This window comes from Pan troglodytes, chromosome 16 (assembly GCF_028858775.2).
Source record: "Pan troglodytes isolate AG18354 chromosome 16, NHGRI_mPanTro3-v2.0_pri, whole genome shotgun sequence".
Taxonomy (NCBI): domain Eukaryota; kingdom Metazoa; phylum Chordata; class Mammalia; order Primates; family Hominidae; genus Pan; species Pan troglodytes.
This window is the reverse complement of record NC_072414.2, coordinates 23783374-23810361: the sequence shown is the minus strand read 5'-3', so window position 1 is coordinate 23810361 and position 26988 is coordinate 23783374. Positions and strand designations below refer to the sequence as shown.

Below are 26988 nucleotides of genomic sequence, written 5' to 3'. Positions count from 1 at the left end.
TGATTCTGGGTTTGAGAACCACTAGCTTCAAGGAAGTTCTTGTAACTTTAGAAATGCAGGGAGACAGGTCCAGGAGAAACAGGGAGGACCATGAGTTCCTCTTCTCTTCTTATATATTATCCCACAAGGGGGAAAGAAAGTTGGTCTCCTTAAAGCAGAAAATTGAAAGACATCTGCAAGGTGAACTGGTAGAACGTTTACTATTTGATCAAATGATAATTTTATATCACTTAAGTGAATATATAGCTGGCTTACAAATGTTTATGTTCACGAGATTGTTGTATAATGTGGTGGCTAAATTAATAACAATGTATTATAGACTTGACAATTGCTAAGAGTAGAGTTGAAGTGTTTTTACCATAAAAAGTAATAAGCATGTGAGGTAAGGCATACATTAATTAGCTCTATTTAGCCCTTCCATGTACAACATGATGTGTTGTACACCAAAATATAAACAACAAAAACATACAGTTTTGTCAAGTTAAAAAATAAAATAACAACAAAAAAATACAATTTTGTTACTAAAACAAACAATAGTAAGATGTACAGCCATGCAGAAGGAAATCAAACTGTTTGCCAGGTTTGTTAACTTGCATACAGCATATCATCATGTCTTTGCAGTTTTATAGTGCTTTGCAGTTTGCAAAATACTTTTGTGTAGATTATCTAATTTGATCTTCCCAGTAACTCTGTTGTCAGGAGGGAAGTTGTTCCCATTCTACAGTTGAGGAGACTGAGGATGGCAGTTTGTGGTTTTCCACGGTGGTGAGAGTGACCGGCACACTTGGGATGCCCTGTCTTCAGGCCCCATGTGACTGCCCCTCACCTGGTGATAGTTGGTCTGGTGGACTCCACCACTGCCTCCCTGACATTTTAGTGACATCTGTGGGAGGCTGAAATGAAGACTGTGAGGCTGACTCTGCCCGAGGCTAACACAGCGGCTAGCCCAGTGAATGGTGGGGCTGGCCGGGTTGGTGGTGTGCAGTGGGATGGGGATGTGAGCCAAGACGGGGAACCTGGCCGTTGTTCTTGTTATGTTTGCCTCATTCTCCTGTGTCTCTAGGCTTGCTGTCTTCTGTGGCAGCAGCATCTGTATAGCATTGTACATCTGTGAGAGCAAATACCTGCTTTCCCTCCTTAATAGTGTTTTCCTTGGACGAGTCTTTGTGCCCTTAACTATTCCTGCTGCCCTGTTCTGCAAGGTGGGTCCCATCCCCCTGCACTTGGGCATTTGGCAGATGTACATGGCTGAGCTGCTGCCTCTTCCTCTGGCCCCAATTTTCTCTGTCTGGAATTTCCCCTTTGTAGAGGGGTCTTTGAACGAAGCCTTCCATGCTAGCCACGCTGCACAGCAAGAGGCATTGGACCTCAGGGCTCAGGCATTCAGGCCTCCCAGAACATCTTGACTATGACTACTCTGGTCAGTGGCTGTGGTCTGCCTCAGTCTCCTTGCCACCCTTGCCCTCTGGCTACCTGCCACACCTGTCTTATAGGCTCTCTCCCTGCTCCAAGAGGTCCTCAGTGGGCTGCTCGGGCCTTTTGACATCACCTTTCTGCCCCTGAACAATACTCCTTATCACCTGCCCCCTTGTTATTTTATCTTGGCAGGAGAATAAGTTCTGCCCTTTCCGGGAAGACAACAGTGCCACGACACAGTGATATACATACTTTTGTCCCCAAGGTGTTGAGTGGGAAACCATGCTTTCTGCGTAAAGTACTACTGGTTTTAAGTAATTAACCTTCCCTTGTTGATTTTCTTTTTCCCTTTCAATGTTCTTTCTCTTGGAAAAGTTGCCCAAGAAGGAACTGAACTACTGCACACATTATAATAGAGAGGGCTTGTGGTTCAGTGCTGCAGTCTCAGCAGAAAAGCCCTTTTTCAGAATTGAAAGTCCAAAGTAGACATTGCTAAGAAAAAGTGAGCAATCAAGTGGTAATACCCTTCATGGTCCAGGAGATGCCCAGGATAGCAGAGCAAGGGAAAGCCAAGTGTTGAAGGATGTGGGGGGCAGTCTGGAGTCACATGTCATCCCCGCCCTGGAGCATGTGCTGTTTATGTCACAATTTTCCTAACATCGAGGGGCCCGGCTCAGGCCGCACTGACTGCCCTGTGGCTTGCATTTACTCTATCTGTACAGTCCCCCTGGGTCCCAGGCTTCTCCCAGGACAGCTTGCCATCCCTATGTGATTTCCTTTCCCGAGTGTGTAAGGGGGAGGGCGTGAGAACCCAAGTGCCAGCAGAGGGGACTACGAGTGCCCAGGCCAGGCCTGGGTGAGAGTGAGATACTCCCAGCCCCTGCCCACACACTGGGTTTGCTTTCCATTTGTGCTGCCTCCTGCTGGGAGGCCCGGCTCCTGGCTAAGGCAGTTCAGCTACCAGCTCCAGTGTCCCTGTATGTGACATCTGCCTTACAGGTGACAGCAGGCCCTAGGTGCTACCGTGGGCTCTCGTTGGCTATTTTCCTAGCCCCTCTTCCTTCAGGACAGAGCACAGACTGTCCAGGTGCATTCATTTTTTCTTCAGGGCTGGGGCAAGTTTGGGCCAGGAGCTGGGTCTAAAATCAGCCTGGGAGCTGAGGCGTCTCAAGGAAGTGTCTCACTTCTTTAAGCCTCTATTTCCATGTTGTGGAATGAGGGTAAGACTAGGTACCTTTCAGGATTGTTCTTGTAGGATTATTTTTGTGAGGACAACAGAGGGATGGTTGGCGTTTGCCGGCCGTCAACTATTAGAGAAAGGTCACCTGGAAAAAGAGAGGGGCTCAGTGGGCAGGGGCTGGCCCAGTGACAGCGCTCTGTCCAACAAGCCCCTTCTCCACCAACTTCTGTGATGCTCCCGGCTGCGAAAAAGCTCAGAGCCAGAAATGACAATCTGGACCCGTTGGGCAGACGTCAGAATTTCCTTGTGTTCTTTCCTTTTTAGGGAGCATACCAAAGGATTGTTCAAACCTTTGTCCGCTGTGCGTCATCACTTTAATTTTTACATAGATTGTAGATGAGTTTAATTAACATGTGTGGCGAGGAGGGGTTGAGAAGAAGCCGGTCCTGAGTGAGCTTCACTTTGCTTGTGGTGTTTTGAGTGTAACCATCTGTTTGGGGGAAACTTTGTGAAACATGTTCCATGAAAAATAGTGACATCTACAAAGATAAAACTAATACAGAGCTTCTCAAACCCCACACTCTCAGCATTTTGCTCCTCTCTGTGCATACAGCAAGGCAGTGGGAGTACATTGTTGTGTAAAAATCGAGTCATACTAGTTTTTACTCTTTCCTTTGCTTAGTTATTTATTTTTCATGAAAAAAATCTAATATTTGCACAGGTTAAAAGAATAAGTTCAGCAAAACAAAACAAGAGCATATGGTAAAATGGGAGTCATTTTCTTCCCTCAATCCCCATACCTTTCCCGGGAGGCATTACTACTAATTGCTCCTTGTGCATCTTTCTAGAAATGGTCTGTGGATATCCAAGACTATTAAACACATAGGAACATACATAGAATACTTGTTGGAGATTATTACATTTTTAGTCTACAATACATGCTATTTTAACTAAAAAAGTACTCAGTTAAATTATATTTTTATTTAGTGATTAAAGACTTGCTGAATTTAAGTTACATGTCTTATTTCTTAGAGCATAAAAGTTTCTAAAAGTTCCCTTTCTTGGTTTGGGTAGACCAGCCTGGAGTTACCATTGACGTAGCAGCCCCTCCCAGGCATGGCTCCTATAGCAGAGCCAACTGATGTGCAGGAAGTAATGTCCCCCGGCCACTCAACTTATAGTCCTGTGGGTTAGCTGAGTGCCCAGGAACAAGAGATGGATTTGGGGAGCAACTATAGCCTCCATTCAATCCCTGTAAAATTAGGGGAAAACTATGAAATACCTGTTTGCTTGTTGCTGTTTATTAATGTTGCATTTGCTGTTTGCAAACTACTGTGTATTTAGGGTTGGCATCCGCTCACTCAGGGATTGAAAGGTTACTAAATTTGCATATTAGTGCTTCCTTTTCCTCCCACCCATTTCCCTATTTTGTTACTCACCCTATAACTTTTTACATTGTCAAGGCACATAACATTGGTCATCTCTTAGATAACTTGTTTCCACAGTTACTTATTCTTAGTGCTCTGTTTAAATAGATTCCAGGATCACACAGTATTAGTCTTTTTATCAGTAGTTCCAATGGATACATTCTTGAGGATTTTTTTTTCGATTGTCTGGAGTTCATTGTATAGTTTGTTTAATCCCTGGCTCTGTTTTCCTCTTTTCTTGTTCTCTTCTCACATGGCTCATGGCACACTCAAACTTGAAGAATTCTTGCAAGCTTGAAAATAACTCTTGCCTGATTATAAAGGTCTTGAGTTGCATAATTTCCTTTAAAACTATATAGAGATATTTCTCCTGTCTTTTAGCACAGAGTTATGAGAAATTTGAAGTCAGCCTGTTTTGCCTAGATGTTCATGTGATTCTTTTAATTCGGTTAATTTACTTGAATGTTTCTGGATGCTGGTATTGCTGTATCACTTTCTTTTAAACTAAGTAAAGTAAAACCCTTGTAATTGACAGAGATAAGTCAGTTTATTTCAGAAGTTTTCTTGTATTATATCTATGACCTTTTTTCTGTTAACAATTCAAGAACGTTAATTATATGCACATTGTTTCTTTTATCTTATATTTGTCATCTCTTTGATAAAGTTGATATTTCATATTCTTCTCCATTTCATTTGCTTATCTCTTGGGTTGATTGCCTTTATTCTATTATTTAGTTGCATCTAATATGGTTTTCATCCCTATTCCATTTATTTTAATTTTTATTTCTTCATTTCTTTTCCATGCTCTGATTCTCTTTCTGTTGGTTTATGATCTCTTCTTTGTTGTTGTTGTTGTTTTTTTTCCTTTTTAGGAAAGTGTGGTAGGCAGGAAGACAACCCCTCAAAGATGTCAGTATCCTAATCCCCAAAACCTGTGAATATGTTACCATGCATGGCAGGAAATTGGAACTGAAAAATGAAATAAAGTTGAGCATGGAATTCAGGTTGCTAGTCAGCTGACTTTAAAATAGGGAGACTATTCCTGGATTGTCTGCATAGGCACAATATAATCAGTAGGGTCTTTCTTAAAAGTGGAAGGAGGGAGGCAGAAAGATGAGAACCAGAGTGACGGCAGCTTCAGGACTTTGCCTGACATCATTGGAGGTGGGGGACCAAGAGCTGAAGCATATGGGGGTTTCAGAAGCTGTAAAAGAAGAGGGAAACATTTCTCTTTATGGTGGGCAGAATAATGACCCCCCAGAGATGTTCCTGTCCTAATTCTCAGAACCTCTGCATATGTCATCTTATGTGGCAAGAGGGAGTTTTCAGGTGTGATTAAGTGAAGGTCTTTGAGACAGGGAGATGATCCTGGACGACCCAGGTGGGCCCCAGGTCATCACAAGGGAAGCATAGGAGTTGTGGCAGTGAGAGCAGAGGTCAGAGTGATGTGTTTCCTGGAAGGGGTCCATAAGCCAAAGAATGAGGGCAGCCTCTAAAAAGCATAAAAGACAAGGAGCAGATCCTCCCTGGAGCATCCAGAAGGAATGCAGCCCTGCCAACAGCTAGATTTTAACCCGATTTTAGATTTCCGACTTTCAAAACTATGAGAAAATAAATTTATATTGCTTGAAACCACTCAGTTTGTGGTAATTTGTTACAGTAGTAATAAAAAACTAATAGAAAAATGGGAAATATTTTTATAAAGTCACTTTATCTGTTTCTTTATGGGTATTTTCTCAGGCATCTGCATTTGCTCTTCTCCTTCCCTACCCTCTCTTCTGTGCCTGATTCCCATGCTGGTTGCTTTGTGATTTTAGTCACTTTTGAATGGGGTCAGGTCTTTGTTGAAGAAGAAGGATGAGGGTGAAGCCAGGGCGGGATGCACACTGGATTCAAGTTTGTGGTCTGAAATACATTTACTCCACATGAATTCCCTTTGTCTAAGGCAGGCTGTGTTCCCTAGATTTCAGGGTTTAAGTTGGGTGTTGTTCATAGCAGACCTCTTGTGTTTCTGTCCTACATTTGCTGCCTTTCTCTCTGTACAAGGCCGAGTCCACAGGCTGAGGCCCGCTCAGTGGCCATGCTTCTGTATCCACACAGCCCTTTCATGACCAACCACATTGGGGCTAGGCCATTTCTCCTGGCGGGGCCCATGTGCCTCCCCAGGTTCAGGAGGTGGGTGCTGGCTCTCTGTGTCTGTTCCTGATTGCATTGGTTCTGGTACACTCAGTAGTTTGTGGTTTGTGGTTGTGTCTGTCTCCTTGATTTGTTGGGGGTGGAATATATTTCTCTTTCTAGTTTTCTCTCTCCCTTTCCTTTTTCATTGTTTCTGGGGCTTTCAAAGAAAGTGTGGAGGAGTAGATTGTTTGCTGGAAGCTGAGAAGCTGCTGTCTGCTGGATGATTGTGTGGATGCTGAGGGGTTTTGCTTGTAATCTTTGGGGACTTCTTGTGCTTTGAGAAATAGGTCACTGTTTTGCACGGATGCTGAGCATTGTGTAGTAACTTTAGGGCTCCTTTTCCAAGAAGAGTTTTTGTTTGACTCCAGAACAATTCTTCACAAAGGCTCTTTTGTTAGATTAGACAAGCTATTGTATTAGAGATTTGGCATCCCAGCGAGGGCCACCCAGGCCCTTCCTTGCAGAGCAGCCTGGGGGGAAGGAAGGTGGCAGGTACCACCCTGGACGTCTGTCCCCACTCTTCCCCACCTCCTCAGCCTGTCCCTGTATACTGCCTGGTCCTGGTGGCCTTGGAGTGACCACCTGTCTCTTGGAAGTCTGTGACCTTTTGGGTATTCATCAGTATAACCTTGAATGATTTCTTACTGCTTTAGTAATTTAATTAAATCATTAATGTAATGAATATTAAATTAGCACTGTAATTTCTAAGTGATTAGAGTAGCAATCATTGCCAAGTGCTTTGCCTATATTATCTAGTTTAGATTTCACAGCTACCCTGCCAGGCAGGTATCAGTGTTCAAGCCCACTTCACAGATGAGCCCATTGAGGAGCACAGAATTGGCCAGTTGGCCACTCACATGGCACAAGCTGTCTTCGTAAATGTCTGACTTGGTCCTTTGTATGAAGGAGGCATGTAGGTACTTTATCAGATCGAGTTGAAGGTTATGAACTTTGTGTATTATAAGCTATTTGTAGTTACAAATCTGTGAACCCAAACTGTATTTTGGAATAGTTTATTGCAATAATTTGAGATTTGTTTGTTTTAAATTCTCCGTTTAAAATAGTTATATGTTAACAACCCTTAGTTTTTTAGTTTCTCCATCTGCAAAACTTAGTTTCAAAGGCCATGGTGACTTAAAAGTGAGAAATCCTAAATTCCAAGGAACAAGAGTTGATGAAGATTTCCCCTCAGCCTGGCCTACTGTGGAATGTCCTGTGGGCACCTCCTTCAGTCTGTTGCCCCTGGGGCTCCTGCCAGCAAGTGGTGTGAAAGGGAGAGGGCACCCACACTTACTGTCTTCAATTGCTGGCAAAAAGTCTACCTTGCGTTAAAAGGCAGTCAGGGCTGGGCGCAGTGGCTCATGCCTGTAATCCCAGCACTTTGGGAGGCCAAGGAGGGCGGATCATGAGGTCAGGAGTTCAAGACCAGCCTGACCAACATGGTGAAACCCCGTCTCTACTAAAAATACAAAAATTAGCTGGGCATGGTGGTGCGCGCCTGTAATCTCAGCTACTAGGGAGGCTGAGGCAGGAGAATCTCTTGAACCTAGGAGGCGGAGGTTGCAGTGAGCTGAGATTGTGCCACTGCATTCCAGTCTGGGCGACAGAGCGACACCCTGTCTCAAAACAAAACAAAACAAAACAAACAAAACACAAAATGGCAATCAGCTGAAGTATCTAAATACTTTTCTTTCTCTGCCTGCCTCCAAGTTTGTAGAATTCACATGGGATTGTCAATCATGGGGATGTGTAACTGGTGAACTCTGGCTTTAGAGAAGCCAGAAGGGCCAAGCCCTAGCATCCCTGTAAACAGGAGGTCAGCAGGACCCAAAGGATTAGTTCAAATGATCACCTCCATCCAACTCCATCATGGTATTATTGCAAATGTGGAGAAAAGACAAAATAAACTGGTGTTTGGAAAACACTACATCCTGGGGTCACCTGTACAACCAGAATGTGTGATATCTTGGAAAATTAGCCGTCTTGATCTTTTTGGGTTACTTGAGAAGATTAGAGAATGAACCATCAGTTTCTCTGGCCTTTCCTAAGTAGAGAATCCATGTATGACATTGATTCTATGACATTACTAGCCACTAACTCTTCATAGGTTGCCTGCTACCTCTTCTCTCTTTTCTTTCCATCTCCAATTAGTCATTTATTGATCCTTTTCATTACATCTTCTAATTTCTTAGCCATTCTCTCACATTACCTGTTCTTCCAGCTCTCTTTGGTACATTCTCGATAATTCCCTCAATGCATCCTTCCACTTCATGAATCTACCTTCTACCTAATCCATGTCAAATCCACTTTAAAAACCAGCCTCTTGGTCTTTGATTTTGTGATATATATACTCATTTACACACATTCTCTTCATTTCTCATCACCCTGGTCTTTTTAATATTTCCATACTGTTTACTTAGTGTTTTAATCATGTTTAAAAATGCTTGAATCAACCTTTAAAGCATTATTTTGGTCTCCAAGTAATTGTTTATTACCTGAGCTTGGTGGTGGTGGTGTTGGTGGAGTGGGAGCTGTTGTCTGGTTCTGCTGTTTCTGTGTCTGTTGGCTCTTATTCTTGGGGAATTACTGCTGCTTTTGTTTTGTCACTGGATTGCAGCCTCATTTTTGGCTTGGCTTCAGGATGTGCCTGGCCAATGAGGTTGTATTTGCTTTTGTCAGGCCTCCAAGGGTACCATGGGCTGCTTTGCATGTTAACTCCTTGGGTTGTTGGTTTTGGACCCTTAAGTGGCTCTCTGAGGTGAGAACCTTCTGAAGCTGTGCCCTTTATTGGTGCGTTGTCCTGCCTGCAGCAAGGTTGTAAAAGTGCTTTGTATGCATCAGGGTTGTGGTGGGTGTGAGCAGAAGGATGGGGCCAGCCACAAACCAGAGAGCCTGCAGGCCTATTTCTTTTTCTTTCTTTATTATTATTATTATTATTATACTTTAAGTTTGAGGGTACATGTGCACAACGTGCAGGTTTGTTACATATGTATATGTGTGCCATGTTGGTGTGCTGCACCCATTAACTCATCATTTACATTAGATATTTCTCCTAATGCTATCCCTCCCCACTCCCCCCACCCCACAACAGGCCCCAGTGTGTGGTGTTCCCCACCCTGTGTCCACGTGTTCTCATTGTTCAATTCCCACCTATGAGTGAGAATGTGCAGTGTTTGGTTTTCTGTCCTTGCAATAGTTTGCTCAGAATGATGGTTTCCAGCTTCATCTGTGTCCCTACAAAGAACATGAACTCATCCTTTTTTATGGCTGCATAGTATTCCATGATGTATATGTGCCACATTTTCTTAATCCAATCTATCGTTGATGGACATTTGGGTTAGTTCCAAGTCTTCGCTATTGTGATTAGTGCTGCAATAAACATACATGTGCATGTGTCTTTATGTAGCATGATTTATAATCCTTTGGGTTTATATGCAGTAATGGGATCACTGGGTTGAATGGTATTTCTAGTTCTAGATCCTTGAGGAATCGCCACACTGTCTTCCACAATGGTTGAACTAGTTTACACTCCCACCAACAGTGTAAAAGTGTCTAAAAGTGTTCGTATTTCTCCACATCCTTTCCAGGACCTGTTGTTTCCTGACTTTTTAATGATCACCATTCTAACTGGTGTGAGATGGTATCTCATTGTGGTTTTGATTTGCATTTCTGTGATGGCCAGTGATGATGAGCATTTTTTCATGTGTCTGTTGGCTGCATAAATTTCTTCTTTTGAGAAGTGTCTGTTCATATCCTTTGCCCACTTTTTGATGGGGTCGATTGTTTTCTTGTAAATTTAAGTTCTTTGTAGCTTCTGACTATTAGCCTTTTATCAGATGGGTAGATTGCAAAAATTTTCTTCCACTCTGTAGGTTGCCTGTTCGCTCTGATGGTAGTTTCTTCTGCTGTGCTGAAGCTCGTTAGTTTAATTAGACCCCATTTGTCTATTTTGGCTTTTGTTGCCGTTGCTTTTGGTGTTTTAGTCATGAAGTCCTTGCCCATGCCTATGTCCTGAATGGTATTGCCTAGGTTTTCTTCTAGGGTATTTATGGTTTTAGGTCTAACATTTAAGTCTTTAATCCATCTTGAATTAATTCTTGTACAAGGTGTAAGGAAGGTATCCAGTTTCAGCTTTCTACATATGGCTAGCCAGTTTTCCCAGCACCATTTATTAAATAGAGAATCCTTTCCCTATTTCTTGTTTTTGTCAGGTTTGTCAAAGATCAGATGGTTGTAGATGTGTGGTATTATTTCTGAGGGCTCTGTTCTGTTCCATTGGTCTATATCTCTGTTTTGGTACCAGTACCATGCTGTTTTGGTTACTGTAGCCTTGTAGTGTAGTTCAAAGTCAGGTAGCAGCCAGAGAGAAAGGTCGGGTTACCCACAAAGGGAAGCCCATCAGACTAACAGTGGATCTCTCAGCAGAAGCTCTACAAGCCAGAAAAGAGTGGGGGCCAATATTCAGCATTCTTAATTTCAACCCAGAATTTCATATCCAGCCAAACTAAGCTTCATAAGTGAAGGAGAAATAAAATCCTTACAGACAAGCAACTGCAGGCCTGTTTCTAACTCTGAAGTTGGAAATAGCTTGGGATGTGGATCCATAAAAGGACAGGGCAGCAACTGGTACATTTGTATGCCAAGGCCTGAGAGTGCCCAGTGCGTGCTCTCTGACTTTGAGTGCTGAGCTACTGTTGGAGCAATGTGGGCCCCTCCAGGAACTCTCAGCTGGGCAGAGGCAAAGAACGCACCAGCCTTTCACAACTGAGCATACCATATTTTTCAGAACTCTATTTGTTTGCTATCAACGAGATTAAAAAATGCAAAGCATTGGATATGGAAGAGCACGTGATCTCAAGAGATGACTGCTGAGTCAGACCAGGGGAAGGCAGGGAAAGGCTTTGGGAAGGCCGGAGGGCAAAGAAAGGAGAGAGGCAGCTTAGAGGTTGATGGCTGGGATGTTCTGGAGCCTATTTGTGGACTTCTGACTGAAATTTCTTAAATTCTGCAAGCTCAATGAGAGAAAACTGTTTTTTTAAAAAATAAAAAGCACAGTTTTTTAGAGTATTACCTAAAATTGGGGAAGCATTACTTAAAGTTCAGGGTTTGACGCTTCCCCAGGCAGACTGGTCTGCACGTCCCCCTCATCTCAATCCCACAGCAGTCATGGCTGCCTTACCCCTGTTTTTGCTATTGCCCCTCCCTGCGTACCCAGCAGGGCCTTCTCTTCAAGACCCTAGCCCCTGCCTCTCGTGTGACACCTTTGGTTTCCCTTCCCAAAGCCTTTCCCTGCCTTTCCTTGCTCAGCACCTGCAGGCAGTGAGGCCGCTCCTGTAAGCCATGAGCCTGCCTCACTGAATGTGTGTTCTTCAAGGGACTCTGCAGTTAGGGACCTCACTCCTGAAGGGCAAGTTGCAGGTTGATATGGTCTAGCTCTGTGTCCCCTCCCCAATCTCATGTGGGAACTGTAATCTGCACATGTTGAAGGTGTGGGCTGCTGGGAGGTGACTGGATCATGGGGGCAGACTTCCCTCTTGCTGTTCTCATGATAGTGAGTGGGTTCTCACGAGATCTGATCATTTAAAAATGTGTGGCACTTCCTTCCCCCTTTGCTTTCTCTCCTGCTCCAATGTGGTAAGACGCGCTTGCTTATCCTTGGTCTTTCAGCATGATTGTAAGTTTCCTGAGTCCTCTCAGCCATGCTTCCTGTTAAGCCTGTGGAACTGTGAGTCAATTAAACCTCTTTTCTTCATAAGTTACCCAGTCTCAGGTAGTTCTTTATACCAGTGCGTGAATGGACTAAGACACAGGTCCGCATGGCTTTGTGAATCTTATCCATGGTAATAGTGATTTTCATGGTCACGACATTATCAGAGCTCTTCAGATCTCCAAAGCAAGGTCTTCCCTGTGTTGCAAACCCTTATGCCTTCAGTGCCCCCACAGAGCCCTGCAGTAACCAACCCCAGTAGATGTGGGAGTCAGAGGCCATTTTACTGCTTCCCTGGAGTAAAGTATGTATTACCAAGTCACTGTGACCTGGGACCTTTACAAATAGCCTCCTTCTCGTAGTAAAGGAACGAGAAGGAACATCACTAGTCCTTAGTGGAGGAGAGCGGCTGTCTTGCTCTTTGACTATGATCACACCCTTTTTTCATTTCTATCATGTACTCACAACCAACTCAGCATCAGGCATGTGTGCACAGTGGCCTGGCTCTAGGCACTGCCCTCCTGCATGTTGGGAATGGGTGGAATTGTTTCAGGAGCATGCAGCATGTATGAACTGTATTTACACCTGGGACACATATTTATGGAAAGGGTCCACTGCAGCCCCATCACGCCCTCCGTGTGCCCTGACATACTGTGCTAGCCCCTTGCAGGCCCATTCACTCACAAGGATGCCCAGGCTACGGCAGGCCTGCGGGGTGCCCTGCCCTCTTGGCATAGCCTGGGAGAGGAGGAGGACTGTCCTTCCCTGCCCTGCCTAGCAGGGAACAACAAGGCGACCCTTGGCTTTTCATTGTCTCTATCTCTAAATTTAGTCTATCCTAAATCTTGCTGCCCTTGGCATTGTGTCATCTGCTTATTCTTTCAACAGACTTTTTGTCTAAACTCGTGAAAGTAGCAAGTACTCTTTAGAAAAATACCTACTCGTTGGAGAAGACATAAATAATCATATATGCGAAAAAAGTAAATAATCATATATGCTAAAAAATGTTTTATCTGGTTTGGTTTTTCTTGTCACGGACATCATTTCTTGAGCCTTTTCCGTGTTATAAATATTCTTCTTAAACCGAGGTTTCAGTGGCCATGTGACACTGTGTTGAATGTGCGGTGGTTGTTGAACTGGATATTGATGGGGGCTCACCGGGGGCTGGGCACCATGGCTTTGCTGCGGAGGTGCTCCAGGTTGAGTAGATGAATCTTGCCAGTGCAGCCTGGCAGGTCATTGGAGACGAGTGAGCCATACCAGTTCCTGCCCGTTCTTATTCCATTGTCAGAGTTCTCCCCTTTTTCCTGTTCTTTAGGGTTCTCAGTGGGCTCCCTTCACAATTTTACTCTGATATCTGCAATATGTGCTCCTTCCAGCTTTCTTAACTTAGTCCTTGGCAACATACCCAAAGAGTTTATATGTAATCCCATACCCTTCCTCCACAAACCTCTACCCAAAAAAGAAAAAGACAGTTTGGGCCACAGGCTCTAGACTGGCCAGTGGGCCAACTTACCCATCTGGTGGAAAGCGCTCAGGAAAGAGTCATGTTGATCATATCTGAAAGTGGGATTCCTTGGGGATCTGAATTGGGAAATATGGAAGAAATCAGACAACTGGAAATAAGAGCAGAGTCCCAGAAGACAGGAGGTAGAGAGAGTCTGAAGGACAAAGGTGAGCAGAGCAGGGCTGTGGAGTTGCCGGGGCTTGAAGCCCGAGAGCCTGTCCAGCAGAGGGGCAGAGCCAGCCAAGGGCAGGGGAGGAGCAGGTGGAGGCAGCCCCTGGAACAGCTGAGTCCCTGGCATCCCACACTGTGGGGCCGCCATCCTGACAGATCCTCCTTATCAGACCCCAGGCCTGTGGGCTCTCTTGTGCATGGTGTCCCGTAGAGTCCCCCCAGACCTCCTCCTGCATGGGGGAGCCACCAACCCCCAACGGGTCTGCGGATTGTCTGTGGTTGCACTCCAAGCGCTTTGTGCTCCATGCTCACTCAGGCCCTCCCTGGCAAGTGCTTAGGCCAGGTTAGAATACCACTGGGTCCTGGCACGTCTGCCAGAGTGGGTAGAGGGTACAGGGTGGAAGATGGCATTGCAGAGGTGCTAGGAGGGGCCTAGTATGAAGAGCAGTGGGAGTTCGCAGAGTCCCCAGGCCAGCCCTTCCTGAGGGGGCCTCAACATGCTGGTTGGGGGCTGGGGATCTGTAAAACATGGCCAAGTGCTGAGCATGATTCCCCTGCCCAGAGCCGGATCCTCTGTGGCCCTGGGTGCATCGTGTGGTTGGAGCCGGCATGAGGCCAGCTTCACAGAGGACGAGAGAGATGGTGGGTGCATGTAAATATTGGCTACTCCTGTGGCTTACCCGCGTGGTTTCTGATGTGCACGAGTGTGCACCCCACCTACTTGAAACCTGGGGCAGAATCAGGACAGAAGTAGGGGCCAGAATCTGCACTGAGTGTGGCTCCGCAGCCTTTTCAATTCTCCTCCCCTTGAGATGGAGAGGTACAGGACATGGAACAAGGTGTGTTCAGAGCCATGAGGGAAACAGGTTTATGTCGCCTAGCGCAGGTGAGAGGATGCCCAGTGCCTGGGGAGGAGGGATGGCTGGCATGCTGAAGAATCCTGCTTTTTAATTATTATTTTAAACCAGCTGTAACATGGGAACCAGAAGGGGTTTGAATGGCAAGAAGGCAGCCTATTTCGGGGCTCTCTCAGGAGCCCACCATGGAGGGTGCCTCCTATCGACTGTGAAGGAGAGAAGAGCTCATACAGGAGGCTCTCTGTTTGCTGGGGGTAGCAGGGTCTTCCTTGTATCCCACATGAATTCTTATGGGAGCTCTGCCAGTGGTAGCCATGTCTCCAGCTCACAGATGGGGACACCAAGTCCTGGGAATGGTCCCCGAGGCAGTAAGCAGGGCCCTGAGTGACAGGAAGAAAGGATTTGCACTGTTCCTGGCAGGGCATTGCCTCTCCTGGCCTCCTGTGGGACCCATCCACCTGTGTGGCATCAGGTCTTTTCCTTTATGGAAGGTTGGGAGTGTTGGCTTTGCTTTTGTAATTGATGTTTTCTGCTTAGTAAGGTGAACTGTGTAGAGGAACCTCCACCTTTTGAGGGACACGTTACTGGCTATGGAATCAGGAGTTCTGGGAGTTGTATATGAGGAACCAGGAGACACAGGCAGCTATCTTCACAGCAGGCTGTTAGGAGGCCAAGGACAAGAAGGCATCTCCAGTGTCATCAGGAAGGGGTCTCATGGAACCAGTGTGCGATTCTTATTTTATTTTATTTTATGAGATGGAGTCTCACTCTGTCACCCAGGCTGGAGTGCAGTGGTGCAATCTCGGCTTACTGCAACCTCCGCCTCCTGGGTTCAAGTGATTCTCCTGCCTCAGCCTCCTGAGTAGCTGGGATTACAGGCGTGCGCCTGGCTAATTTTTGTATTTTTAGTAGAGAGGGGGTTTCACTATGCTGGTCAGGCTGGTCTCGAACCCCTGACCTCATGATCCACCTGCCTCAGCCTCCCAAAGTGCTGGGATTACAGGCATGAGCCACCGCACCCAGTGCAGTGTGCGATTCTTGATTCTCTTTTCTGTCATATCCTGTGCTGTGTCAGTGTGGGTGCCTGGGATGCTAGAGGTCAAAAGGCACAGAGAAAAGGTGGAAAGTGTCTTTAAATGATAAGATGATTAAAGTTCACTCTTTCCCCCTGATTTTCAAATATTCCGTCGAAGTGAGTATGTCCTTAGAACTTTGGATGGGCTTTGCAGAGAGAATTAATGAGGTCTGATTGATTGGAAAACTTGAAGGCGTGGCCCTGCTCCCCTGAGGTCATGGCCCTCCTGCCTGGCTGGGTGGTCCTCACAGTGCGAACCGTGTAAACCGTGAACCTCACAATGTAAACCGTGTGGTTTAGCAGGGAGTAAACGTGACTCCAGTGTATCGGGGACCATCAAAGAGTGCTTTCGTGCAGGGCTTGGAACCTGCCCACAGGGAACAGACATATGCTCCTGGACATCATATCATTATGTGATGCAGGTGGCCCTGCTAGTCCTTAACCTGTTAAGTTTGAGTTAGGTGTAGCAGAAAAAATGAAACAAAAAACAAAACAGGCCAAAAACAATGACTGTGACACAGCCAGGGTTTGTTTATTGTCACCCAGCTCAGCAGGGGTTCTGCCAAGCAAGGGCTCATCTGTGATGTTGTTACAGATGTTTGCAGAAGCTGTGGACATTGCCTTGCTTCTGTGCCAGGGCCTAGAAGGCGCTGTAATTGTGTTAAATGGAAATTGTACAGATTGTCATTTCAAAATGGTACATTTTTAAAGGAAGAGCTGGAAAAGTAGCATAGGTGTGGAAAAATCACTGTCAAAAGAAATAAGGATCACTGCCAGAACATGTTTTCAAGAAGACTGATTGTGTTAAGGCTTAATGGTCGGGTTTTTTTTTTTTTGGAGAAAAAATATTTTAAAAATTGTCTTGAGTTATAATGCTATGATCAGAAAAAAAAAAAATGTCTTGTCACTGGGAAGACTAAACCTTCTAAGAGAAATTCCCCCAGAAGTTGGGGAGGTAACTGTTCCCAGCGTCCAGGCCACCTTCCTAGGGAATTTTGCCCCTTGGACCTCAGGAAAGCAATCCAGTGAGATAGACTTCCCGACTCCTCACATGTGCTGTGAGGACAGAGCACAAGGGCAGCCAGGCCTGGCAGTCCTCCTTCTCATTTCCATTGTGGGATGGGGACTAGGGTCTGCATAGCAGTGGTGTGAGCCTGGATGTGTGCAGGAAGGGAGCAGTGCTTCTAGGAGGCTTGTGCACAGCAGTTTCTCGTCCATTCCCTCAGCCCTTGGCTTCCTGGAACCGAGAGCATTAATTAGGATGCATGTCGCACTGGCATTTGGGGTTTTTGGAGCAGGTAGCAAATGTAAGCCCATCTTTTGGAATTCTGGGCCCAACAGTGGATTTGGGATTTTCTTCTGTTCTACTATGGCTTAAGTCATGAGAGACATGCTTTAAATAGGGAGGCAGCGATGTGATTTACAGGCACTTTCCCAGCCCTAAGTAGGTCAGGGTTTTGTCACAGTTTTGAGGAGATCACAGGTGAGTCACAGTAAATTTGGAGAGTCACGAATCTTGTCAGAATTCAGAGTGCGTTTGTGATATTGTTAAATAGCATACCTTAATTACTGGCCTGTGCAGTGTCCTCTCTGTCCCCCACCAGCCCCCATTCCCTGGAGTAGATAGTACAGTCTCCATTGAAACCAGCCATCAGAGGGATTCAGCTTCACTTCCGGCTGTGAAAATCTGATCTCTTGCTGGCTTAACTGGTGGGAAAAAACAAGTTCTGGGAGCAGGGCATGAGAGGCACTCCCTCTTGCTAGCCTCTCTTTCCCTTAGTCCTTGGCTGCACCACTTTTTATGGCAGTAGAATCTCATGCACAAAGGCCACGTCAGAAGTTTGCAGCTTAATAAATGCAGCCAAGTAACTGAGCACACCTCATAATCCACACCTAGATCAGGACACAGAACACACCCACACTGCAGGAGCCCCTCATACCCCCCCTGGGGTCACCACTGCCCTCACTTCTAACACCATAGATTTGCCTGTTTTGTGCTTTATGTATGTGGGACCATGCAGGATGCATGTTTTCCATTTTGCTCCTTTCACTCAGTATTATGTGTGTGAGATTCATACAGGGCCTTGTGTGTAGTTGTAGCTCATTAATTATCAGTGCAGTGCAAATATACAGCATTCACTGTTGATGGGCATGCAGGTGGTCGCCAGTTTGGGCTATTATGAACAGTATGGCTTTGGACATTCTAGAACATGGGTGGAGATGGGAAGAGAGACATTCTAAAGCATGTTCTGCCAAACATCTGGATGCATTTCTGTTGGGTGGACCTAGGAGTGGAATTGCTGGGTGGCAGGTATGCAGGTCTTCAGCATAGGACATATTCCATCTCTCCAAAAATACTCTTTCCAGCAGGTAGAAGCTAGAATAAGGTTTCCAGGTAGAGTACATGAAGTGTTCTGATTGCCCTGGAGTATATTTTGGATTAATTTTGGGTCAAGCAGGAATACAGTGGCATTTTAGTAAGCAGTTACTCTTAGAAATCTGAGAGAGGAGTACTGGTCTTGACAGAGGCAGATTCTGTATTTAAATGAAGACGTTTTAGTTCAGTGTTTGTTCGTGCAACTCAGTTAACTTTTTCTTGCTATGCTCAGCCAGTGTCATCCACCAGCGGAGCACATGCTGTCCCTGATACACTGACTCGGTGGGTAGTAAGGGAAGTGACTATGTAGAGGGGCAGAGGCAGCGTAGAGCCACCACATTGTCACTGACCACTTGTTGCATGTGTCCTCGAGGCTTCCTTGTGTCCTGCATCGTCAGGGCTGTGTTTCAGAGCGTGCCTTGGACGCTGAGGACATCCACCATTCAGCAGCCTCATTTCCGAGGCAGTTCATGGTTTGACCCAGGCTCTGTCTTCTGTCAGAATCACCTCTCACTCTCTCTGAGGCCAACAGTATCTTCTGGTCCTGGGTTGAAGTCCAAGTTGAGTGCTTTGCCAAGGGACTCTGTGACGAAGAAAAAGGGGCTGGAGCTTAGCCTGAGTCTTCTGACCACACATCCCAGGCAATTCTGCCACACCACAGCCCCCACCTCTGTGTACCAAGCAGATATATTGGAGGTGGTGCTTTATTTTATAGTGATGATTAATAGGTCCACCTAGACCACAGGCTCTTCTGTTGCTTGGCAGAGGTTCAACTTTCTGTTCTCCACATTGCACAGGTGACGGCATTCCTCAGCAGCAGGGTGTTGTGGTCTGTCAGAAGCCCTCCCAGCGTGGTACTGTGACAAGCCTGTGACTTTGGGTATTCCTTTGCCATGGCACATAGTAGATTGTATCCTCAGTAGTAGATGGATAGTGGTAGATAGTAGATTCTATTCCTTTTCCGTGGTAGATAGCAAATTCTATAAAGTTATTTTAGGAAACTCTCGTAATGGGATGTACTAGATTGAGTAATGTGAAATCTAAATCCTCAAGAGAAATATTTGGGCATTATTGTCCATTTTAATATTTCCTGTTCTTGTGTGGTATTTTCTGAAACCTGAGCATTTACCTTAAAAGCATGTTTTCCACAACTACCAGTGTCTATTAAAGGGGGAAAAAAAGACCGAAAAACAGTCCAGTTAACTTCATGCTATATGTAACATTAAAGGACGCTTGATAACTTCTAGAGTGTAATGTTACCTTTCATCATTCTAATAGAATAGACTACTATCATTTAGAGAGTGAGCTTTAAGCTTCAATTTTATTTTTTATTTTTATTTTTTTTTTAATTTTTGAGACGAAGTCTTGCTCTATTGCCCAGGCTGGAGTGCAGTGGTGCGATCTCAGCTCAGTGCAACCTCCACCTCCCGGGTTCAAATGATTCTCGTGCCTCAGCCTCCTGAGTAGCTGAGATTACAGGCGTGCGCCACCATACCCAGCTAATTTATTTATTTATTTATTTTTTTGTATTTTTAGTACAGATGGGGTTTCACCATGTTGCCCAGGCTGGTCTTGAACTCCTGACCTCAGGTGATCCACCCACCTTGGCCTCCCAAGGTGCTGGGATTACAGGTGTGAGCCACCATGCCTGGCCTAAGCTTCAATTTTATAATAGTCTATATAATTATTTCAGAAACTGCTGCCTGTGTCTTGAAATTTTAATGGGGATTACTAGTCATTGTAGGTCATTTTTATTTTAAAAAGAGATTTTATTTTGTGTGGTCAAGTTAAAGAGCTAGCAAGACAAAATAACATAAACAAAAAAAAATTTTTTTTTAAAGTAAATAATACAACTTCCAAAATATCATTTATATTTTGTATCTGTGTAAGTGAGTGCCCACAGTATCTCCCAGGGAAGTTATTACAAGATGTTTAATGTTGTTTTAAGAATCCCAGCCTTGATATAAGAGTTTATATCCCAACTTAGTCCCAAGAGGCTTTGCACATGGTGACCGATGCCCTTATTTATACCTGACCATGGTGCAGTGACACCCTTCTTAGAGCTTGTCCGAATCCCCTCACACACACAAGTTAGTTTCTCAACCCACTTTTTGGTTCAATGGAGCCGGGATGTCCCTGGAATATGGAGCCATAGAAGTTTATAGAAGAGGAGAGCAGGGCTCTCACACATGCTTCTGTGCAGGTGCTGAGTGGACGCCAGGACAGGCTGCAGCAAGGGGTGTGTCTTTGGCAGGATATGCCTGGCTCTACTGTTTTACCACCTCAAATTAGGTTACATTTCTTTTAGAGTTTAAAATAAGATTGTTGTGAGCCCTCATCCTGTTGGTCACAGCCAGTCCACTCTTTTATTTGGTCCAAGGGCCCTCAAGGTGCTTACCTGGCCCCATGGATACCATCCTGCTGACGAGCAAACAGAAGAAGAAATGGGAATGTGAGCATGTGTCCTGTTCCCCAAAGTAGTCACTGCCTTGTGGCTTTGTCACTGAATAGTGGTGACATCCAGTATTGAGGCCAGCGCCTGCCCACTGTGGGAAGCAATCCAGTTGCTGGAGCCTGGGGCCACTGCTGGCCAGGACGAGGGTGCCCCTTTCCCCAGCATGGTGTTTCGAACGGTGCTCCAAGCCAGAGGAACCTGGCCCTGAGGCCAGGGCTCACCTGGCCAGCCACTCTGCTGGTTCTCCCACCAGCTGTCCCTATGGAGTGCCATGGAGCAGGGGCTGGGAGAGCAGCACACCAGTGTCATGAACTCCCCACCCCAACCCAGCTATCTGTCTGGGTCCTCCAGTCCATCGGATCTGTTATGGTATTTGTGGATCTCAAAGGAAAAGGGCTCAGTCATGACTCAACATGCATTTGGCAAAGGTCTCTCTGACTGTTGAGTGGATTATAAAGGAGGTGGGGTTCAAGATCAGTTAGGAGTAGTGGAGGACCCTCAAAATGAGATAGGACTAGTAGGGGGCCTTCAAAATGAGTTAGTAGTAGGGGGCCCTCAAAATCAGGAGTAGTGGGGGCCCCTCAAGATCACTTAGGAGTAATGGGGGTCCCTCAGGATCACTTAGGAGTAATGGGGGTCCCTCAAGATCACTTAGGAGTAGTGGGGGGGTCTTTGAGATCAGTTAGGAATAGTGTAGCATCTTCAAAATCAGTGAGCAGTGGTGGGTGTCCTCAAGATTATTAGTAGGGGGTAGCCTGAGATCAGTTGGGAGTGGTGGTTCTGCAGGCTTCCTGGAGAGAGATGTGGCAGCTTAGACCAGTGGGTGCAGATGGGAAGAGAGGCCTGGCTTGGAGACCTGGTCTTTGTGGGTTTGGGTGGATTGAATGTGGAGAGGTAGAGGGTGATGTGGAGGATAGGGCCATGGTCTCTGGCTTGGTCCCTGGATGATGGCAGTGCTGGTGGTTGAGGTAGAGATGACTAACCTTTAGCCTCTGCTAAATAAATTTTTGTAGACCAAAAGTTGTTATTGTTTGTTGCTGAATGTTGCCAAATGTTGCTGAAGTCCAATTTATTACTTTTAACGTACTTTTAAAAAAAGTGACTAGCGTCACATCTAAGACCTTTTCATGTAGTGCTAGGTACAAAACATATTCTCCTACAATTTCTTCTAAACTTTTGTAGTTTTGCATTTTATGTAAAGCTGTGATCCATTTTTGATTATTTTTTATAAGACATGATATTTAGATCAAAGTTCACTTTTTTGCTTATGAATGTGCAATTGCTCCAGCACTGTTTTTGGAAAGGTGATTCTTCCATTGAATTGCTTTTTCTACTTTGTCAAGTATCAGTTGGCTGTACTTGTATGGATCTATTTATGTTGTTTAATTCTGTTCCATTGATCTATGTGTCCGTTCCTCTACCAATACTACACTGTCTTGATTACTATAGTTACTTAATAAGCCTTAAAATCAGGTATAATGATTTGTCTCATTTAATTCCTCTTTTTCAAAGTTATTTTAGCTATTCCAACTTCTTTGCCTTTCCATAAATATTTTAGATTAAGCTTGTCCATATTTACAAAAACACCTTGCTGGGATTTTGATAAGAATTTGGAAATAATTGACATCTTTATTATGTTGAGTCATCTAATCTATGAATATGGTATGTTTCTCCATTCATTTATTCTTCTATATCTTTCATCATTGCTTTGTAACTTTCAATATACAAGTCCAATACATGTTTTGTTCCATTTATACCTAAACATTGTATTTTATTTTATTTATTTTTTTTGAGATGGAGTCTTGCTCTGTCACCCAGGCTGGAGTGCAGTGGCACAATCTTGCCCCACTGCAACCTCTGCCTCCTGGGTTCAAGCGATTCTCCTGCCTCAGCCTCCTGAGTAGCTGGGATTACAGGCACACACCACCATGCCTGGCTAATTTTTTTTTTTTTTTTTTTGTATTTTTAGTAGAGATGGGGTTTCACCATGTTGGCCAGGCTGGTCTCGAACTCTTGACCTCATGATCCGCCCACCTCAGCCTCCCAAAGTGCTGAGATTACAGGTGTGAGCCACTGCACCCGGCCCAGCATTTTATTTTGAGTGATCATGAATCATATTGTTTTAATTTGTTTCATATGTGCATTGCTAGTATATAGAAACACAATTTATTTTGTATGTTTATGTTGTATCTTGTGACCTTGCTGAATTTGTCTAGTACTAGAAGATTTTCTGTAGATTCCTTATTATTTTCTATGTAGACTATGTTATCTGTAAATAGCGATAGCTTTATTTCTTCTTTATGAATCATTATGTGTTTCATTTCCTTCTCGGGCCTTATTGCATGGGCTAGAACTTCTAGTACTATGTGGAATAGCAATGGTGAGAATGGACATTCTTTTCTGTTTTCTGATCATAAGGAAAAAGCATCCAGTCTTTGTGCATTCATTATGATATAGCTATCTGTTTTTTATAGATGGCCTTGATCAGTTTGAGAAAGTTCTTTTCTCGTTTGCTGAGTGTTTTTATATCATGCACATATGTTGGATCTGTCAAATGCTTTTTCTGAGACAGTTGATATGATCTGGTGGTTTTTAGATTTAGCCTGTTAATATTGTGGATTATATGGCTTGATTTTTAAAAATATCAAACTAGCCTTGCATCCCTGGAATCAAGCCTACTTGGTCATGGTACATAATTCTTTTTACATATTGCTAGATTCTAGTGGCTAACATTTTGTGGAGGTTTGTTGTGTCTGTCTTCATGAGGCATCTTGGTACTCTTTCTGTACTCTCTTTGGTATCTTAAAATGAGCCTCATAAAATTAGTTGGGAAAACATTATCCTTAGCAAGGATTTCTGAGAAAGGAATTTTGATTTAAATTCCATACTGTAAATTTTGTTTAGATCTTCTGAATCTAAAGTGATATAAGTTCATGAAAAGTGCAAAGAGAGTAAAAAAGGAGAGTACTTCAGAAGAACTGAAAAGTGATTAAGTTATACAAGTACCCTTTTTTTAGATTCTAAAATGGCCTGCCCTGGGGATAATTGTGAAAGACTACTTCTGCACCACAATTCTGCATTAGAGAGAGCATTTTAAAATGTTACCACCGAACATCACTTTTGGAGTTTGCTTGAAAATGTGTCTTGAATCAGAGGCGAATTACGAAACAGTGCTGTGTTTTGGAAAAAAAGTTTTGGTTTCTCAGTGGTGTTATCACAGGGGATATGCTTTAAATATTGAGTTAGTCTCCTCAACTTGTGTATATACAGGTTGAGCACCCCTAATCCAAAGATCTGAAATCTGAAATGTTCCAAAATCCAAAACTTTTTGAGTGCTGACATGATACTCAAAGGAAATGCTCATTGGGGTATTTTGGATTTCAGATTTTCAGATTAGGGATCCTCATCTAGTAAGTATACTGCAAATATTCCCAAATCCCAGACACCTCTTGTCCCAAGCATTTTGCCATTTTGGATAAGGGATACTCAACCCATGTGTGTGTGTCTGTGTGTGTATGTTTACATATGTGTATGTGTGTATGCATACATGTGTATGTGTATACAGATATATATATGTGTGTATGTATATATATGTGTGTACATGTATATACCTATGTATTTGTATGTGGGTATATATGTGTATGTGTGTTTGTATGTATGTGTATGTGTGTATATGTGTGTGTGCGTATGTGAAATATCTATATTTAGGTCCAAAAAATAGGGCAGTTTGGAGAACAAAGTGGAATATATAATTTCGAAAGGGAATAAAACAGCATACTTGCATTTCTTGTCAATGAAGACCAACCCTGGCTGCCTTGTACTTATTATTTGCGGTGAAAAATCAGTGGGGATTTGCTGCACATGGCCTCACCATTCTCTATGGTGCCCAGCTGAAAGATGGTTTTTGGAAGGTCAAACAAGTTTGTGCTTCTTTTAGTTGCCAGCTGGAAGATGATAATAATACGGGATGCCTAGCTAAATTTGAATTTCAGATGAATAATGAATAATGGTTTAACATATGCTTGAGTCAAATATTACATGGGACATGGTTATACTAAAATATTCGTTGTTCATCTGAAGTTCAAGATGAATTGGACATCCTGTTTTATCTGGTAAACCTAGCTTTTCTCCATATTTTTTCTGTGTTTGAACCTTGTTCACTTTCATCCAAGGTAAAAGCAAAATAAGTTACAGGGAGAGCATCAAAATCTGTAGCAATAGACTGAGACAGTCATCTTTTCCTGGCAGATGAACAGGCTGGCAGACCTTGTGTAATATGTATTTAATTTTTTCCACTGGTGCTTGTGGCAAGATGTTTAGCCCTGGGCTGGGGGATGGGGTGTTACACCCCTCCCCATAATAGTTTGTGTCCTGCACCATCGTTGCTCACTCACACTTACTCTTCACAGTGATCTCACTTCATTTGTCTTGCCAGCATCTAATTATTCAGAAAGATTCTTACTCATCCACACATCTGCACCTCAGTCCTATTTGCAATTACCCTTTTAGGATGCTGCCTGAATTAGTAGTGTTCATACACTGCAGATAACCACTTTTACATACTTCCTGGGTCAGATATAGAAGCAGACACAGCGTTTATCTATTGCATGCTTTACTTAAGTTGTCAGCCATCATAAGCATTGTCTTGAGTCATGTATAGTGCTTGGATTCGACAATTGGCCTAAAGAATACATACATAATAGAACTTCTCTGTCAACACCTTGAGACACCAGATCCAGCAAGAGGCAGCTCCTGGAATATTTTACAAATTACATCTGAAATCTGTACCATCCATTAAACTGGCTTATGTGGCTAGAATAGGAGAGAAGAAATAAAATGTTCACTAATATTTTTACTCCCATTAAAAATGTCTAATGTTAAGAAAACTTTAAATAAACATGATTGATCAATTTAAAGACAAAACAAAACAAAACAAAACAAAACCATATACCAGCAAGAGGAAGACTGACTGGGGAAAGAGCTGTTGGCGGTCATCCTGCCATCTCTCTTTACAGCAACACTGGTCCCTGGAGCTTCCTGTTCTGTTCCTTTCTGCTTTGTTCTGTTCCAGGCAGTTGGCAGAATTGCACCGTGAACTCCAACCTTGTTGCTATGAATGTATTCTTTTATCTGTTTGATTTGTTTCAACCCAGAGGAAGGAAATGCCTGTGACTCTTGTTAGCACTTTTGGCTGGTTTCAGGGCACCTGAGGCCATTCAAATTATGACTCTGCCCAAAGCAAAAGCTAAAGAATATTACTCTTTTCAGGACAGATGTCCTTAATGAAAGTTAGAAAAAACATCATAGGAAGCTTTACAGCAGCTAAACTGAAGGCCCTCCACGGCCTCCCTGTTTCATTAGAAAGGCTCTGAAGAATGTGGGCTCTGCACAGAGATGAGTAGGGGAGGACCCCCCAAAAAGCAGAGCGGGGCCTCCAGGGCCATCTTCTCTATGGCTTGTGAAAACTGAGCCCAGTATTCCCAAGTTTATGATGGATTCTCAGATTTCTACCATTTTCAGCTAAATTCACTTACAAGAAAGTTTAAAATCTTGTTTGTAATGATCTATTCACTCAAAATACTGAAGTGAGGAATTTGATAACTGCTAATATCTGGAATTCTAAGATATTTAAATCTAGCCTGGTTCTAAAAGAGTGTCAATAAATAGTAACTACAACACTTTTATATTGACTTAAATACATTTTATTGGTTAAACTGCATAAATACATATTTGCTAAGCATTGGTCTTTCAGTGGTCAGAATGGATATTTTCCTACAATTTTGATGCAATAGGAAGCAAATAAATACCACTTGCTGCAAGGCTATTGCCATTCGTGAGAATGTTTCTGCAGCCCTCAAGCCTGGATACAGATTTTATAAATGGAAATGGTTTATTTGGTAAATATTCTCTGCTTCTTACCTTTTGCATTGGAGCATAAAGAAATCTGTTTAGTTTCTAATAACCAGAAATTACACACATGCTTGCATCAAATGTGTATTGGCCAAACCTCGTGGGCAAATGTGTAGGGAGATCACTTGAGTTGGGCATTTTGAGGAGAAAGATCCTCCACTGCCATCCCTGGGCATTCTCTGCCTCAATTCTCAGCTGTGGAGCTCAGCCCTCTGCTGGGAAATCATCTTGGAAATAAAGGCCTCTTCATTTTTTCTCTGGGAAAGGAGCATAGGCTTGTATCCTCTTAAAAAGGATCAAGAACATCACTGCACACCCATTAGGATGGCCACTATCAAAAATAAAAACAGAAAATAAGTGCTGGTAAGGAATTGGGGAAGTTGGAGCCCTTGCTCACTGTTGATAGGAATGGTGGTTCCCCAAAATATTAAACATAAAATTACCATAGGATCCAGCAGTCCCACTTTTGGGTATATGTCCAAAAGAATTGAACATGGAGACTTGGACAGAAATCTGTACATCCGTGTTTATAGCAGCAGTAGCAAAAAGGTGGGAGCAACCCAAGTGACCCTCAATCTATGAATGGATAAGCAAAATCTGGCATATTCATACAATGGAATATTATTCAGCCTTTGTAAGAAAGGAAATTCTGACATATGCTACAACATGCATGAACCTCAAGGACATTATGCTAAGTGAAATAAGCCAGTCACAAAAAACACATACTT

The 26988-nt window shown here is 43.7% G+C and overlaps 1 protein-coding gene and 1 pseudogene across 2 annotated transcripts in view; both read left to right on the top strand.

The window, feature by feature from the left end:
* Window positions 1-26988, top strand: part of OTUD7A (OTU deubiquitinase 7A) — a 393053-nt gene that overhangs the window by 11043 nt on the left and 355022 nt on the right. The gene's annotated exons all lie outside the window — the stretch shown is intronic.
* The window catches only part of LOC134808440 (DEP domain-containing protein 1A-like), a 121329-nt pseudogene that overhangs the window by 10574 nt on the left and 83767 nt on the right, over window positions 1-26988 (top strand).